The sequence below is a fragment of the Anser anser genome (genome assembly GCF_964211835.1).
Source record: "Anser anser genome assembly, chromosome: 3".
Classification (NCBI taxonomy): domain Eukaryota; kingdom Metazoa; phylum Chordata; class Aves; order Anseriformes; family Anatidae; genus Anser; species Anser anser.
In genome coordinates this window covers 123,500,288-123,517,572 of record NC_139722.1, presented here as the reverse complement: position 1 = coordinate 123,517,572, position 17,285 = coordinate 123,500,288, and the positions used below count along the sequence as shown (strand labels likewise).

General features: G+C 47.4%; 1 long non-coding RNA gene across 6 annotated transcripts in view; it reads right to left on the bottom strand.

The window, feature by feature from the left end:
- LOC310897900 overlaps positions 1-17,285 on the bottom strand; it is a 44,107-nt gene that overhangs the window by 10,498 nt on the left and 16,324 nt on the right. For 3 of the 6 annotated variants that reach the window (XR_014582688.1, XR_014582689.1, XR_014582690.1), the window contains exon 5: positions 16,363-16,584. This is a non-coding gene — a long non-coding RNA (uncharacterized lncRNA). Of the gene's footprint in view, positions 1-254; positions 16,585-17,285 lie in introns of those variants that run through there. The other 3 variants (XR_014582691.1, XR_014582692.1, XR_014582693.1) reach the window with 3 other exon arrangements.

Here is a 17,285-nt window from a genome sequence, read left to right as displayed (position 1 = left end):
TTTAACTTGTGGTTAAGGATTATTTATGTAGGGCTCTTGTGTAGGTAAAGCGCCATGTCCTTGGCCCTCTGCCCACGTAGCGCAGTGCAGGATCTCTAGTTACAAACTGCAGCTGTATAACATAACAGGAAACGTGGGGCTTTAAGTTATTCCACTGGAAAGATTAATTATTTGGAAAATAGTTATGCAGCAGCTTTGTGTATTTTTGGAGCAAAGGTGACCAGCACCATCTTAAATTTAAAGAAGTAAAAACCACTTGCAGGGAATAAAAAGGGACGCTTTAGAAACTGGAAATGTCATGGGACAATTTGTTAATTTTATTTTAATAACGTTTGAATTGTCTGCTCTCACCGAAGGAGCCAGGGAAGAGTGGTGGTCAGTCCCAGAAGGGAGATGGTGGGAGAGGAGTGGGAGCATTTGGGAGCTGCTGGATTCAACTGGACCTTGACCTTCCAGGTCAGAATCCCATCCACCTGCTTGAGAGGAAGGTGCAGGGAGTCCTACCAAGGGGTGAGGCAGATCCCAGGAGAATGAAGCTTGTTCGCATGCTCAGCAATGTGTCCAGTGTGATATTTATTTGTGTTTCTGAGTTGCTGGCAGAGGTAGGAGCAGATTTGGGTTTGTCAGCCTGGTGCAATGGGGCATCCCCCGGGCACTGGCGCAAGGTGAGGAGCAAGCTTGGAGGCATCAGCTCAGTGGCACGGCCTCCTTCCAAAGCATGCTGCAGACAGCCCATGGGAAGACACTGGAGCCCAGGGAACCTGTTTCCTCCAGGCAAACACTCCTGAAAAAAAAGCAAATGCAGTGTCTGGAGGGGATGTTTTCCACCTCAGGTTGGAAGATGGGTGACAAAGGGCGCCTCCTGCTACATGTCAATGAGTCCTGCCCTGCCCACCTTGCCATGGGCTTCTTTTTACAGCTTGGTTCAGGGGATTTTAATTTGCCCCTCTGCATGGAAGTGATCACTCCGATTAAAGGAAACCGCTAAAACAGCAAACTCGCTGCTGCAGCGCGTGGGCATGGGCGAAGGCCAAATTCTCTGATCAGCTCTGCATATGCTTCTGAGTGACTTCAGAGAGGTCCGCGGCCAAAGCGAAATGTCTCACTGATTAGGATTCCTCTAAGCATCCAAATGTGCTTAAATACTGGAGTCCTCCAGAGGGATGTGGTTTGGATAAAGAAGATGTAGTTATTTTTAGGCAGCACAATGCACCTCTTAGTAAAGTTTTTCCACTCTGACACGTAACCCGCGGCCATTTCGTGAGAGCAGCTATTCCACACCTAGCTCTGCACTAACCTAGCCTCCTGGGGCTTTTGCCTATGGCTGTGACAGGGATGTGGTGGTCACTCTCTTTGCTGAGCTAGAGATGCCAAAAAGAAAGCCCCAAATGAGAAACACCCATGCATGAACATGTCAGAGGGTTTTGGGAGACCCCTGAAGGGTTTTGTACCCCTAAATCCACCTAAGCTTTCTTGTACTCCTACCAATGTCTTTTGTGCAGTTGAAGCCTGCCCTAAAGAGATAATTCAGGTCACAAAGTTCCCTCAGAGAGTGCATATTTAATCAGGTAGAAAATCCTGCCTGGACACAGCTGCAGGGCGTTTTGGAAAACAGCCAGGGAAGCCCCTCTAGCATCAGACCTTGGCCTAGATAAGATGTGCAGTAAGACCCCCAAAGTGTTATTAGAGCAGGTTTGGGAGAAACAAGTGAAGACCATGAGTTCTGTGTTCTTCTTTCCCTCTGCAGGCGAGAGTCCAGCATCCTTCTTTCCATCAACGCTCAGGGAAAGCCTGGTTTCAAAGCAGTCTCATTTTCCTGATCCATACTGGGGAAACACCAGTGCCAAAAAATGCCTGCAGGGTGGTTTGTTAATCCCAGAGGGATTCACAGAAGAAATCTGGGGTCCAAGTGGTGGTGATGGCTGGAGAATCTCTTCCTTCTCCCCTTTAGGGCTTGAGTTTGCCATGGGTTCATGGGTAGGTTGTTAAGGACTAGGTCTTTACTCTGTCTCTGTGTCATTTTTTGATGTGAGAGTGATCAACTGTATTAATAGCAATGAGGAAACTACAAGAATGCTTCATTTCACCCCAAGTGGACCCTGTTTCAGCAGGCTGTGAACAAATAATTGGGGAGGCCAGCAGTTGGCTGCCAGACAGGGCATTTGAACAGAGAGCACTGCTATTCAAGCAGACTTGTAGACATTCGAGGTGTAAATTTCTCATAATTGATGGAGTTAAATGAAGGATAGTCCAGGTCCTGGCAAAGAACAACATCAGATTCAGGGGGGGCCTAAAGAAAGTTTCTTATAAAATCAAGAATGCCTCTGACGTAGGTAACAAACCAAACAGAGAGAGCAGTCTCTTAACTTTCCAAGTTTTTTATTTCTGCCTCATTTGCTGCTACCTCAGACTAACCAAAACTCCATGTTTGTCTAATATAAAACAACTATTTTCGCAAAATTCTTCAAGCCACAGCAGTTTAGTCCTACCACAATAATTCACCACTCTACTACAGCAAATGTTTATATATGAAAAAACCTACTAGGTATTAAAAAAATGGAGGAAATTATTTAATTTAAAGCCCCTATATTTTAGTGCATTTGATAGAATACAGAAGGCATGTTTTTCATCAGCCAAAAAATATTGTTAGTGGAGGCTGACTTTCTTCCCTGCATTGCACTTGGTGTGGCCATTGGCATTCATACAGATCCCCACGCATCTCACTGAGCTGGGTTGAATTTTACACCCATGATACTTCCCCAAAGCAGATCTCCATAAAGTCTGGGTGAAGCATCCCCAGTGTCATTACAGAAGGAGTGAATTATGAGTTAGCGAATGGCATGTCACTAAGCTGTCCAAGATAAGGCCGTGGTCATTCAGGGCTTCATCTAGACTCATCAGAAAGAGACACCCTGCAGTGGATGATCCTGCCTAGCTATAACCCCTGTTGGGATGAGTTTTTCTTCCTTTTTCCGCACCATTGACTGCAGGGAGAACCCAGGATGACAAAGTTCCTAATTTATGTTCAAGTAACTGCTTAAGTCTGGGTGGGAAAAATACAAGGCAGAGGTGAAGCGTGGAGAAAAAGTCTGCAAATCTTGTTGCAGCAGAGAACACAAACCGTTTGTAAGGGAGGAGGCTGCAGAAGGCTGGTTAGGTCTGGGGCCAGCAAAAAAGTTCATCTGAAAAAACAAGGACAGAATAGATAAGGTGAGAAGCTTTGAAGGAACCAGGTGTTTTGGGCAAAGCAACAAATCCTCTACATTTAAAAGTCACCTGAAGACAGAAGGTGCCCGGAGGGGCAAGGTCTTGGTGCCAGCTCACATGCAACTTCATTGTAGAGCCAAAAGCGACTCTGGAGTGGTTGTTCAGCACAGTGGTCTTTGGAGTTTGCCAGAGAGCCAGATGTGCCCTGCCACGGGGAAATTATCTTCTGCACCTTAGCATCTGGTTTCTGTAGCTGCCAGTGAAAGAATGGCACGGGCATATTGCACGGAGGGGCAGGTGGCACGTTGCAACGGCTTTTTCAAGTGATTACTAAGAAAAAAAGTATTGCGACAATTTTTGGCTGAAGCATTACAGATAAATGCTGTGAACAAGCTCTGTGAATGTGGCTCTGGGAATCGCTGAAATTAGCATTTATCGCTTGGTATTTCGGAGTGCTGGGGCAGAGGATTTCAGGAATGAAGGATTATTTGGCAATAAAACCCTTTTCCTGGTGCTATGTGCCTCAACAGGCAGCTCCCAAAATGAGCAGCCAGGCAGGCAGGCTATGAGTTATCGCATGCCCACTCACACCTACTTGTACTCAGAGGGGAGGACACCAGGATCCTGCTGACCCTCCTGCGAGGCTGGATATTTTGGAAATGAACGTAAGCACAAGCAAAGGGCTAGAAATATAAGACAAAATCCCAGCAATTCCTTATGCTTCATTCCAGGAATGAAAAGAAAATACTTTGGAGGCTTTTGCAAATCCAGCCTCTCCATTATCTGCCGAGACCAGATTATGACCTTCATGATGTCCTCCCCTCGAGCAGGGCATTTTCCTGGTGAGAAAAGCAGTTTGTTGAGTGACCACAGGAGCAATGGCTCCAGAAGCAAATCCTCTGCTCGTGGGAGAGGGTTATCCATTGCGGATCCTTGTGGGGCAGAAGGTAGAGCCTCCTGGAGGCTCCCAGCCTGGGCCAGTGGGCCTCCAGCCTTTCCCCGGTGGCTGCTGCACCAGCATCTCACACAGCATCTCACACTATTGATCCCTCGTTGGTCTCTATGGCACTAAATAAAAGTAATGGGAAGATCTTAAGAAGAGAAGTCTGGAAAATTCGGGAACGCTTCATAAAACCCTGGCTTCTGTGACACCCATCTGCTCAGAGCACACATTAGCGGGTTGTTTCTTCTAAATTAAAAGCTGTGATAAACTCAGCTGCTCTCGGATCTGTCACCATCTTTCTCCTGCAGAATTAATTTGCTGAGATGAAAGGGGCTATTCCCAACTCTCAGATAACCGCTGCCCCAAGGCAGGGAGCTGCAGCCCACCCTGGTCTTTTTACAGAAAACCCATTTGGGCAAATGAAGGACAATGCTGAAAGCGGGCGGCAAGGAGGTGGCTACACAAAGGATCAGTAAAGGTTCATCCTGCAGACTGGGAGCTACTGGTATTAGGGCATATAACTAGGGGACACTTTTCAGCTCGTTGGCGTTACCTGCTGCAGAGACAGCCCCAAAAGGGGCTGCAAGCTAGGCTGGGCAGGAAAGGTAAAACAATGCCCTAGATAACAGTCCTGGGGAAAACAAAGGACCAGATGTTTATTGGGGAGTAGCTTCTGGCCGGCTCCAGCCAGGCGGAGAACAGTTTACTCTTCTCAAGGCTAAATCTGAGATCAAAAGGAAGATCTCAAACATTAGAGGACCCCAGGGCCAAGCAAAGGCTTGGGGAGGAGGTGGCTGAGTGGCTACGGACACTTTTCTCTGGAAAAAAAAAAAATCTCAGGAGGAGCTGCTCGCCTCGTTGGTGTGAGAGCCTGGCAAGCCTTTTTGTTGCAGAAGGTAAATACGTGCAGGAGACAGCAGCTCGGAGATGTGACCCCATGGACAAACCCTGCGTCTGCATCTTTATGATGAGCAAATGTCTTGGGAAAGAGTGGAGATGTACGTATTTGGTGAATTCGCCCACAAGAAGAATGGATTATTGGGTGGGATAAGCTAGCAGGTTAAGATGGAAGCAACCTGGGTGCACTGATGCCACATTTAATTGTCCAGCAAATTGATTTTCCTCCAAAAAATAAACGCTAATGCTCATCTGTATGCAACACCATATTCTCTGCCTTTGGAGAAGGAAAGATGTCCTCACCTCTGCTGCCTCTGCTGGACCTCCCTCACCTTTTATTTTGCCCTGATGAGCTCTGTTGGGCCACACTTCGCCCTAGAAGAGAATCTGCTCAGAGAAGCCTGGACTTTCCCCATCTGAGCACAAATGGAGACCAGCAATAAGCTGACTTTCACGATCTTGGAGGTCTTTTCCAACCTTAATTATTCTATGGTTCTGTGATTTAGCAGCAGACAACACTTCAAAGAGATGCTCACACCTCCCCTCCCTAAATAGGAAGCTCCTGAAAAAAAAACAATGAATTGCCAGGGAAAAAAAAATAATAAAACATTTCAGAAAGTCTTTTTTAGGCTAAGGAGCTTTGAGTGGTGTCAGGCAAGATTTACAAAATTGACTTATAACTTGGGGTGTGCTGCCATGTAGTGCCATAATCAAGACTCCTTGAAGTGGCTTGGCTTCTGGACAAGATGGGGTGTTTCCCCTCTCTGAATTTGTTCCCCTTTATGGTGCCTTAGGCACGGTGAAAGAAGATGGCTTTTTGGACAACTGATGTGCTTGCTCAGTCAAAATCAGATGATGAAGTATGCAGAAAAGGACAAAATGACAGAAAACAAGGAGCCCTGGTTTTGTGCCAAAGCCTCCTGAAGCTACCAGGGGATGGCTTTGAATTTTGGTGCCATGGGAACTGAAGTGGTTAGTACATCATATCCCCTCCACTTTAAACCACAGGTGCCTCAGGACAGCAGGGTTTTTACATACCAAGCAGACTGCTTGGTGAGAGGCTTTGAGGTGGGAATGGCAGCCCTTCACTTTTCTGAGCATCCCAGAAATGGATCAAGGCTGTAAGGAATGTTAATGTATTTTATTGGACAAGACGCTAGAGCTGGAAACAGCTTGTCAGCTGTTGGGCACACGAACACTTCCAGGATAAAAGCAAAGACCTTAAAAGCTTTAAAAAAGTGCTCAGAAATAGTTCATTCATGCCAACACCAACTTAAATAAACCATCAAATGTAGCCAGACAAAAACTAGAAATATCCCTATAAAGCAATGAAGTTCAGTAAGTGTGGATCAGCTTTGGGCAAAGTATAGCTGGTTTGCTTGAAAGGCAAAAATTTTCCCTACAAAAACTTCCTAGACAGTGTACTAAATCCTTTTCTGTCTTTTTCTATCAAAACTTGAACATTTAATGAAAAGTTTGACTGATAATTAGCCAGGCTTGACCCGGGTGAACTGCTGGCCTAGGCAGCTTTTCTTTGATTCAGATTTCTAAAATTTTCTTAAAATATCACTATAGGAAATCCCTGTGGATGGCAGTGTCTTCTGGTTGCTGGGAGAACCTGAGCAACTCAGGATGAACGAAGAAGACCTCATGGCAGGAGAAATATGAATATCACGGATTATGAATGAACCCAAACTGGGGAATTCTAGCTCTGGAGCCTCATCCTGTTTTGTGTTTGATCCCATTCAGTGTCCAGGATCAGGCAGTTCCAAATCCAGATTTCTGAGAGTTTTGGTTAAAAATACAAGACAAAAGCCATGACAAAATAGGGTATTTCTCATTTTCTGTATTTTTTTCCTTCTTCTTGCTTTCCTACCTCCCTTCTTTAATGATATGAGCCATAAGGAAGATGAGAAGGTTTGGGGTGAACCTGCACAGCTGAAGTTCTTTAATCACTTATTACCCAGGGATTCCCTGCATGCTTTGTCTACCTGGAAGGCATTTAAAAAAATATTTTAGATGTTTCTGCTCAAGTGAGAGGCTGGATATTGCTTTGACATCCCTTATTCATATTTCAAATTTGCCTAACATCATGTTGGGCCAAGCTGGGGAGTTTCTTGTTGCGTGCCCTGTCACAGCACTTCTCCACCCAAAGGAAAAGGAGAATGTTACAAGCAAAGTCCATGGGGCGTGCTTCTTCTATTGCTATGCAAAAGACATTTCAAGTGAGGTTGACATCAAAGCGATGCCGTCAGCACTGAGCATAATGAGTGCCAATGAAGGACTGCCACAATTCATACATCAGGGTAGACAGAGAGACTGCAGAACAACGTTTCCCTCTCTTTGGTCTCCTTATTGTGGTGAGGTTCTTGTCAAAGACACAAAAACCCAGCCCCTTGGAATATCAGACATTTGTTTCAGTCATGGTGGCTGCCAGAAGATAATAGCCGTCAGTGTAAAATTACAAATCATTCTGCATAATGCTGTGCTGATTACCGTGAAAGCAATGGCAGTATTTGAATTTTACTCCTTTTTTCTTCCCCCCTTGCCTGTCTTTGTTGCCGTGCTGAGCTGAAGAGCACGATGTGGCAGTCTTGCTAAGGCAGCTTTCTGCAGGCGGCTTTGTGCGACCAGCCCGATGTTGCTCTCAAATTGCTCTTCTGCTGCTCAGCAGAAATGTTCTGCAGGTACTTTGGGGCAGGTGGGTGATCCTACTGCACATTGTCCCTGCAGAAAGCCTTTGTGGGTTCCTCCTTGAGTCTCCTTCATCAGCAATGTCCTACAGCTCTCCTTCCAGGTGGGAAGTGATTCTCTCCTTCCTTACAAGTCTGAGGACCTCTGGTATTTACCTTGTGTATTTTTTTGCTGTTGTGCCTACATTTCCTGCAAAACGTGAGCTACATTAGGATGAGCTTAGGTTAAACCGTGAAAACAGTGTGGTGATGTTTTTGCACTAGGAAGGTGCTGGAAATATTGGTCAGGGGGCTTAGTAATGAGGGGTGCCTGGGAAGGGACTATTTTGTGGTGAGCAACTATCCAAAGGGAATCCTCTGCTGACAGAGGGGAATGTTTTCAGCCAAAAAAAGGATCCCTATTTGCATGCATGTTTTCAAATATCTGGTCCCTCCCACGCAGGACCCTGCTCTGTGTACAGCTGAATCCACCTTCAGCTCACAGTCTCCAAAGCCCAAGTATTCACTGTAAATCAAACTTTCCATGTTTTAACCCATGGCAATGCTGTTTCCCCTCTTCCTGGCATCACAAACATTGCCAGCGGTGCCGTTTCAGAGAGCAGAGCAGAGCCCTTCATCTTCTCAACACCCTCAGCTTTACTTAGGACAAGACACGCTCAGCTGCCATTTTCGGGTGATTCACGAGCCAGAAAAAGATCCTGGATGCTTCAGAGAAGGGATGCACGAAGCCCTCAGTCACTGTGAGTCACTTCTCTGCCAAATGCTAATTTTGCATCAGAAGCACGTTTCACTTGTATTTTGAGAGGAGGGTTGTTTTTTTTTTTTTTCCTCCTTTCTGTCATTTGAGGACAAACCCTGCCCAGGAGGTGCTGAGCACCCACAAGTCACGGAAAACTTGTGGATGCCAGAGCCTCTCATGTGGGATTTGGGACCAGATCTTCCTGGGGTGCATGTCAATGTAGACAGCCTCATTTTAGGGAAGTAACTCAATCGAGTTTGTCATTGGTATGGTGGTCTAAGCAGGGTGTTCAGAAAGAATCAGGAAGGTGAATGGGCACATAGACAGCTGCAGGGAGGAGGATTTCTTGGGGGGTTGTGGAAAGCACACCTTTCTTTCCTTCTTTGGTCTATTTGCTGCCCTCTATCATTGTATTTAAAAATATCTTTTTTTTTCCCAGTGGCAGCAATAAGGAAGGCTGGTAGATTTTGTGGCATTTTCAGGACTTTTCGTCTTTGTTGATCTGTATATTTGATCTTGATTTTTAGTCATGTTCTTCCCCTTTTCTGTTCTTTAATTGTATCAGGATAAACTGTGTGTTTATTAGCTGTCATAGTTAATACCTGTCGTAGCTAATAGCTGTCATAGTTAATACCTGCCGACGATCTGGAGTTAAGAGGAAATGGAGCAGTTGGTACCATGTAAGCTTCATTTTTCCTTGCAGAGAAATCTTGGTAGGACTTGCTGGAGCCACATATGTTGTCATGGTTAAAAGATTAAATGCTAGCCCTGAAGACTCAATATTATGCAGTGAGGATGAAGCTTGCAGAAGGCATCCCTCCTCTGTGATGAGGTGAGTGAGGATGCAGGAGTTACAAGTCCCTGTTCCCCAGCAGACAGGGAACATGTGGGAGTTTCAGGTCTTTCTTCCTTTTCCATCTCATCAAAGAGCAGAGGTTTCTACCTAACCTAGGGTAAGAGTGGAGGTGACAGAGCAGCGACAACACAGAGACATACTGCGGGATGTCCTTGCTTAGCAGGGTAACATAAAGTAGCTTAGCTGGGAAACATAAACTGTAGGAAAGGTGTGGAAGGAGGCAGACAATAAAAAGAAGAAAGAAATGACGCAGAAGCCAAACCCCTCCTCTTTGGCCCCCTCCCACCATGTGCGTGATCACTGTACCCTCCCATGAACATTAAGAGCTGGTGAAACAGCCTGAAAAAAAAAAAAAAAAAAGCATGCTGTAGCCCCAGGGGGGGTAGAAAGAAAGTAGAGAGACAAACAATATCCCTCCTCCGGGAGATGTGGAACATAACTGGGCACGGGGAAACCTGGCTTGTGTCTCGTGTGAAAGATGCCCGAGCAGCATCTTCAGGATTTGGTTCCTGGGTGAGGGCTTCCGCGTGCAGCGGGTTCATTATTTATTTACAGCTGCAATTGTCTCCGCTTGATGCTCGCCTATCTGTGCTGTTGGAGCTTGCTAGCGAGAGATGGGAAAGCCCTGTTAAATCATTAAGCCTCCCCCCTGAAGTGCAGGCCGCGTGCTCTCAATCTGATAGAAACCGATACTGCAGTTTATCTCTGTCAGAAGCGCTGTGAACACTTAGTGTCTGTCTCTTAATCTCATTGTTTTCTTAAAATATCATGTCCTGGTGCTCTGCTGCTATTTCAGCACAAGGGGAAATACGGAGGGGAAACCGTGTTTACCCAGCCCGATCGCCTTCTGCAGTGAGGTGGCTGGGCAGGTGAGTGGGGAGCAGTGGGTGTTGTTTCACCTTGGTTTTGGTGTGGATTTTGGCTCTGTCTCCCCTAACGTCCTCATAGGCAAGCTGACATAGTACGTGTTAGAGGAATGGATGGTGAGGTGGGTTGAAAACCATCTGAGTGGTCCAGAAGGTTGTGATCAGTGGCACAAAGTCCACCTGGGGGCAAGTGGTGTGCCCCAGAGAGTGGTACTGGGGCCAATGCTCCTCAACATCTCCCTTGTGCCACTTGAATGACAGCACAGGGTGCATCCACAATGAACGTGCAGGTAATACAAAACCGGGAGGAGCAGCTGGTACACCAGATGGGGCCTGGCTGCCATCCAAAGGGACCTGGCCAGGCTGGAGAGTTGGGCTCTCAGGATGTTTTGCACGGGGAAATGCAAGGTCCTGCCCCTGGGGAGGAACAACCCCAGGTACCCGTGTGTGCTGGAGGCCGGCTGGCTGCAAAATGGTTCTGCAGAGAAGAACCTGGAGATCCTGGTGGGCGCCAAATTGAACATGACCCAGCAACGCACCAAAGAAAGCCAGCGGTCTCTTGGGCTGCATTGGAAGTGTTGCCATCAGATGGAGGGAGCTGATCCTTCCCCTCTGCTCAGCACTGATGAGGCCACACCTGGAGTGCTGGGTCCAGTCCAGGGCTCCCCAGTACAAGGGAGACCTGGTCTTACTGGAGAGAGCTCTGCAGATCTTCAGAAGCCACCTGGATGTGGTTCTGGGCCAGCAGTTCTGGGTGGCCCTGCCTGTGCAGGGGCCTGGACCAGATGGCCTCCAGAGGTCCCTTCCCACCTCAACCTTTCTGTGATTCTCCAATACCCTTTCTGGCTTCTTTTTATTTATTTATTTTTTTTATTTTTTTTCAGCTGAGGAAGCCCTCTCTGTCTCACATGGCTTGTATTTATTCCAGGTGCTGTTTTTAGCTTGGTGTTTCCATCCACAGGGATGATCCATCATCAGCCAAGATTTTCAGTACAGGGAAAGTGAATCCTATGCCCAGAGCTTCAAAGACACTCAGCAACATGCACTACTTTTCACCAGGTGTTCCACTGCTCCTCCCCAAAGGGACAGTATCATGATCGTAATGTTCAGTGTTAATGTTCAGTAATGATCAGCAACACTGTGATTTTTTAATCCAGTAAACCACGGCTGTGTCATAGCACCTTGATAGTGGCAGGGTCCTCTGCTAGATCTTGCCTGTAAGGTATATCTCATTAGGGGCAGCCATTTGTACCCTACCATCTCCTGAACTGGCCAAACGTCCACGAGCCTATTGCTAGTCTACTTTCTCTATTGAAAACATCCATTCCTGGAGGTGATGGCTGACGTTAGATCAATAAGACACGTAACCCACTCTCCTGGTGCTTCACGCGAACACTTGAGTAGCTTGTTAACAAGATCTGCTGGCACCGAGATCCCACAGTCCAGATGTTTTCCACCATCCAGAAATGGCAAAAAAAAATCTGCTGCCACGTACAGGGCTGGTCGATGTGTTAAGGGTTGAGGAGATGACCCCATGGTTGGCAGCTTTCTCTCCAGGATATTTCGTGACGTTAACCTGCAGCTGGTGAGGGTTTTCTCTCGAGCAGATCGTGCTTGCAAAGAGGACAAAACTTTGGGCTGTGGGTCCTCAGTGTGACGGGTCTGACCCACGTCCCCACGTCATCCTTTCTGTGTGTGTGTGCATTGACACAGCGGGATGGAGAGCTGCAGTCTGCCTGCTGCAAAAATGAGGATAATACCTTTGACCCGCTGGCTCATGGACTGTAATTAGTTTACATCTGAAAAGCACGGTGACAGTGAAATATTTCATGTGTGTCTGTTCATAGAGGCACAGGCAGAGGTAAGGAGGGCGGCAATGCTGGAGGGAGAAGAGGAGGAATATAAAAGGATGGCAAAGATGAAGGCCAGGGATGCTCAAGGACAGAGACACAAGAAGCCAGGCTGATGACGGGGAAGAAGAGGCTGTGCTCCCAGGCAGCAAAAAGGGGAGCACTACGGAGAGAGGTGAAAAGAGCAGTAACGACAGGGAGATGGATCGAACGGGCAAGCCATGGACTGAAGGTGAAGGCACAAAAGGGCAAGGACAGATACATGCAGCTTTTGCAATGAGCAGCTGTGATTTATGTTCACTCCCTTTGTCACATCATCCTTCCCTGGCAGATGTCCTGCACGCAGCATCAGATGTGTATTTGGGGAGGGGAGAGAGGGGATTTTGAATAATCAGACTAACCCTGAGGTATGGAGCGTGCTTTGAGCAGCCTGTAAAACCTACCCGGGGAATTTTCATTAGAAATAAAATCTTGATTAAGTGATAGCTGGGTCCAGTTTTCACTTGCCTTTCCTCTCCTGCTTCACTCTTCTGGGGAAGCATTGCCTCGCTGTCCCCAAAGTTTGGAGGCTACCCCATTAAATGCTGTTTCTTGATATTCCAGCCACCTCTCGGTCTTCCTTGAGACCACAGCAGCTCCCCTGCCACTGGGAGTTTACCAAGCTGGGTAAGATGCATTGGTCCCCATTTCCACCAGCAGCTTTTAGAGGAGTTTGTGTACCCTAAAAAGCTTGGAAACAGCTGCAAGGGAAGCTCAGCCTTCTCTTCTGTGCTTGGAAAGGGCTTCTCCACCCAGTTCTCTCCTACTTCCCCCTGGAGCCAAGAGCTTGCAGCAAGCTCTGGCCTGAGATGCCTTGTTAAGGGGATGGGAAAGAGTAAAACAGAGCCAGGGCAAAGAGAGTATCAAAGAACATTGATTTTATATCAATACATTGCACGTTTGCGTAAAGGAGAAATAAAATGTTTGGACATTTGGTTGCACTTCCAAAAACACATCAAAGTGAAAGCGCATAAATAGTTTTAAAAAAACAATGTGCATTAAATAATGTTTTCCTGCCAAAACTTGACGAAAAAAAGAAAAAGAAAGCATCAACTGAAGGGAAAGTGGAAAGCATTTTGATGGAAAAAATGTCAGCTAGGTCTCCTAGAAGCAACAACAAGCAGCAGTGATTGTGCTTGTACAAAATGGGCCCTTCTTCGCTGCGCAGAAGTTTGTTTTTATTTTTCCAGCTTCAGCTGGCTGATCACAGCTCACCTACATTTCCCACCAGAAAGCCAAATAAAACCCACACCCATCCAGGCTTGCCCATTGAACTCTCCAGAAAGCTTTGGGCCACAAAGAGGAGAAAAGGGGAAAACAAAACAAAACGAACAAACAAAAACCAACAGAAACAAAACACAACAGAGAGGTCCAGATCCTTAAAGACATGAAATAGCTCCGAGGACTGGGCTCTGCACTGCTGGTGATGTTTCCGTGATTGGAAGGGGATTTTCTAGGTGTTTTGGTTGCTGCAGGTTTAGTGGCTCGCGGAGAACTTCTAGGTCTTTTATTCACTAATCCTACACGAGCGTTGTGGGCTGACAGAGACATAATCCAGGCTCCTTCAATGAATCTCGTGGAGTTTGGTTCGTAGACGGAAAATGAATTAGGTTAAGCGGGGATTAGAGGAGATGCACCACATGCCTGCTTCGCCCCGCATGATCGTGATTGTTTATGTGTGAGCCGGGAAAAAAATGGTTTGGGGAAAAACGATTGTAAAAATTAACGGGTTTTCCAAACTGAACAAAAGGACTCATACAAAAGAACCTCGAGGGGTTGGGAAGGCTTCCTCGAAATGGCAGTCCTGTGACACTGGACAGCCCTGGAAAGTCTACAGGAAAATATATTTGGGATGGAGCCAGCATCCATGGAGGTTTGATGGCCATGAATAGGCCGTGGATAAGGAACCAAAGCTTTGCTGAGCAAAGAAGGGGTGACAGGAGTGGATACCTTCCAACCAAAAAGAAGGTTTGGGCGATGTTTTAAGAAATGCGGTCATTGAGGTGGCGGCCCCAAGGGTTGTCCTCATTGACCCCAAGAGGCCAGATCCTGCCCGCAACACCCTGGGCTTCTTGCCGGTGGTGCTGGAGCCAGGCTTGCTGCTGCTTTTCTGGATTTTCTATTTTAAGCCGCTTCCGTCAGAGGTGCGGAGTCGGAAGTTGCCATGCCGACCGGGAAATTTCAGGCCCTAAAATAGTCAAAACTTGCTCCTGCGGCGTGCGAGCGTGCGTATGCTTCCCGAGAGGGAGGCGAGGAGCAAGCTGGTCGGATGCAGCTTGGCGTCGGGAGGCTGTGAGCATCCTTCCTTCGCGGGGGAAAAACGACCCCCTCGAGAAAGCATGTGCAGGGACGGCTTCCCTGTAGGATCCCAGCAAATTAAAGCAACGGTGGGCAATAGAGAGCAGCAGGTCCTAAGAATCACTCTAAAGCCTTAAAAAATCTTATTATTCTTGGGTTTACTGTTATTCTCGCTGTTATAGAGGTAGCCTGTGGAACCCAAGGAGGAATTGAGTCCTCAGCGTGAGACACGGAGAGCACTGGAAGGAAATTGGATGGTTTAGGAGGCAACGTGCATCTTTCAGGGAGGTGTTGAACCATGCTTGTGGGCTTCTTGGTCCATCGTGATGTAAAGGATTTGCAGCTGTGTGCTGAGATACCCGAGGGCTGGACTGCTGTATTTCCCCATGGAAATGGCCTTGCACAGCTTTCCAACCCAAATCGTCTGCTTCAGCTTTTCTCCCAGAGTGTGGCACCTCACTGTTCTCCGCTGCCTTTACTGCTGGCCTTTTTCTCAAATCCCAGGGCGTGGGGGTTGTCTGACCCTTAACCATGCCACACTTTACAACAGCATCCTGTGGAAAGGCTGCATACACAGCTGCCCTGTGTGAGCATGTGTACGTGTCACTCTTAATTCAATCCAAGTTGACCAAAGATCCCTAAATGTGTGTTTTTTTCCTGGTCTTTTTTTTTTTTTCTTTTTTTTTTTTCTTAAAGTTATTTGAAACTGTGGTAACCTATAGGAGGGAGCCGCTGAAGAGATGCCCGAGGCATCAAGCCTGTGACACAGAGCTGGTTCAGGGGCCGTTTGGTCTCTCATGCATGCTCTGCTAAGGTTATTCCTCAGACTCGCAGAAGCATGAATGCAAAAGCTGCTTAGCCATCGCTGTACGAGGAGAAAATCAATTAGCTTCACATGCTCAGAGCCAGCCAATTCTCCTACCCTGAAGTGGGCTCAAGCAGCTCTGCAGCCACCAGAAACCAGACCCTGGGATGCTCCTCACTGTCACCAGCCTGGGTGGGGGCTCATCGAGCATTTGGACAAGGGGCAGGCTCACCTTTCACAACCTGGATTCTGCCTTTTTTTTATTCCCTCCTTCGCTGCTATTGTTTTCCCCCTCACGCCCCTCCAGCCAGTTGTGGCTCTGTGGTCCACGCTCACAAATGCAATTCTTCTGATGTATGAATATTTCACAACCGCTCCCTCCCCTGGAGACAGCGCCTGCCAAGGAAGCAGCCTCCGCGGGGATGGAAATCGTAGTGAATGACAATCTTAATGAAAGATCTCTTCTCCGAGGGCATCTCTGCGGAGGAGCACACACCGTCCTGCGAGAGCTCGCTGCTCACCAGGGCACGCCCCGCTCTCCAGTTTGGAAAAGACTTCTTGGTTTGTCTTTGGTGGGCGTACGGAGCAATGCCACTCCATCTTTTCCCAGGACACAGCGTTTTATTGGTTTGGAAATGCCTTGGGACGCTCTGGTCTGAGCTCCTCGTAAGACAGGTGGAAATATCCTCCCTACCGTGGACATACAACGGCATAGCCCCAAGCGTGGTGTGGTTCTTTGGGTCATTTTTTCCATCAGATAGTTCCCCCCATCACAACACGCACGAGCAACCAATAATCCAAGTGCACATCAAATCCATACAAAATCAAGTGTCGCAAAAATGCACGCATGGGGCTGTGTGTCCATGTGTCTCCATACCTCCACCCCTCTTCCCCATGCCAACCTCTCACCCGTCCCTTCCACGTCTGAGGACACCGAGGGGGACTGCCACCTACGTGACACGTTTTCACTGTCACTTGCCCCAGATTTTTCCGCTGAGCACAGCCCCTGGCTACACACCGGGTTTTTGCCCCCCATCCAAACTGGAATTATTCATGAGCATAAGCATCTCCAGCAGGACAACACAGCTGCCTTAGCCATCAGTATACGTATAGCTACGTGTAAATATCCCACTGCATGTATATAGCCGCCTTATAGATACCTTAGATACCTGATATTATATGTTGCAGACGCATCTCAGCTCTCCGAACAGCAAGCGCAGCACATGGCCGAGCAGGGCCAGGGTGCTGTCTGTCCCTCCGACAGTGGGTGGCACTATGTCACCAAAATAGCTCCGCTTCCACTGCTCCAATCTTCGCTTTTCATCTCGAAAGCAAGGTTAAGCGCAGGGGGATTCGCGCAGCCAGCTTCGGGCTGCCTCGAGGATGTTTTTCTAGGAAAATCAGAAATGGTAAAGTTGCTCTGAAGGCTGAGCCTGCTTTGTGTTGTGCTCTTCTCAGCCTTTTGTTTGTTTTAAGGACCAAGAAGCATCAATTAGAAAAAGTTGGGATGGCTCCTACTTTGTTGTCCTATTGTCTTGTAAAACACAGTCTAATTGCTTGTCCACTTTTTGAGGGCTGTACTAATTTGTGACACTCTCTCTCCTACAAACAACTTTTAAATACCTGTAGTGCCTGGGGCTCGGTGTTGTGGCTCAATCTTAATAACAAGAGATACGGAACTGGATTTACATCTGTTGCAATAATTTTCCTTTGCATTTCTCTTCTACTAGAGATGCGAGGGAGATAGCTGGGTCTGCCTTTCATCTGCTGTAGGACTTTCTTACAGGAGACTCGCCCTAATTAGCTCCCGTTGCAAAACTGCTGCTAATGTGAACTGACCACGAGAAAATAAAAATACAGGATCTCCTGGCATCTCAAAGCATCAACGTGTTTCAAGGTGGCCCAAGCACCAGAGCAGAAATAGTGTGCCGTATTGGGCATGTCCCAGAGCAGTTTCCAGTTTCGGTGAATCATTTCCAAGTGGTGCATTACACCAGGAGGTGTCAGTGTCTCCTGCCTCTGCTCTGGGTGCTTGTGAGAGGTTTAAGGTAGGAGCTGCTTAGGGTTCGCGGGCAACCCAGTTGAGGCTTGC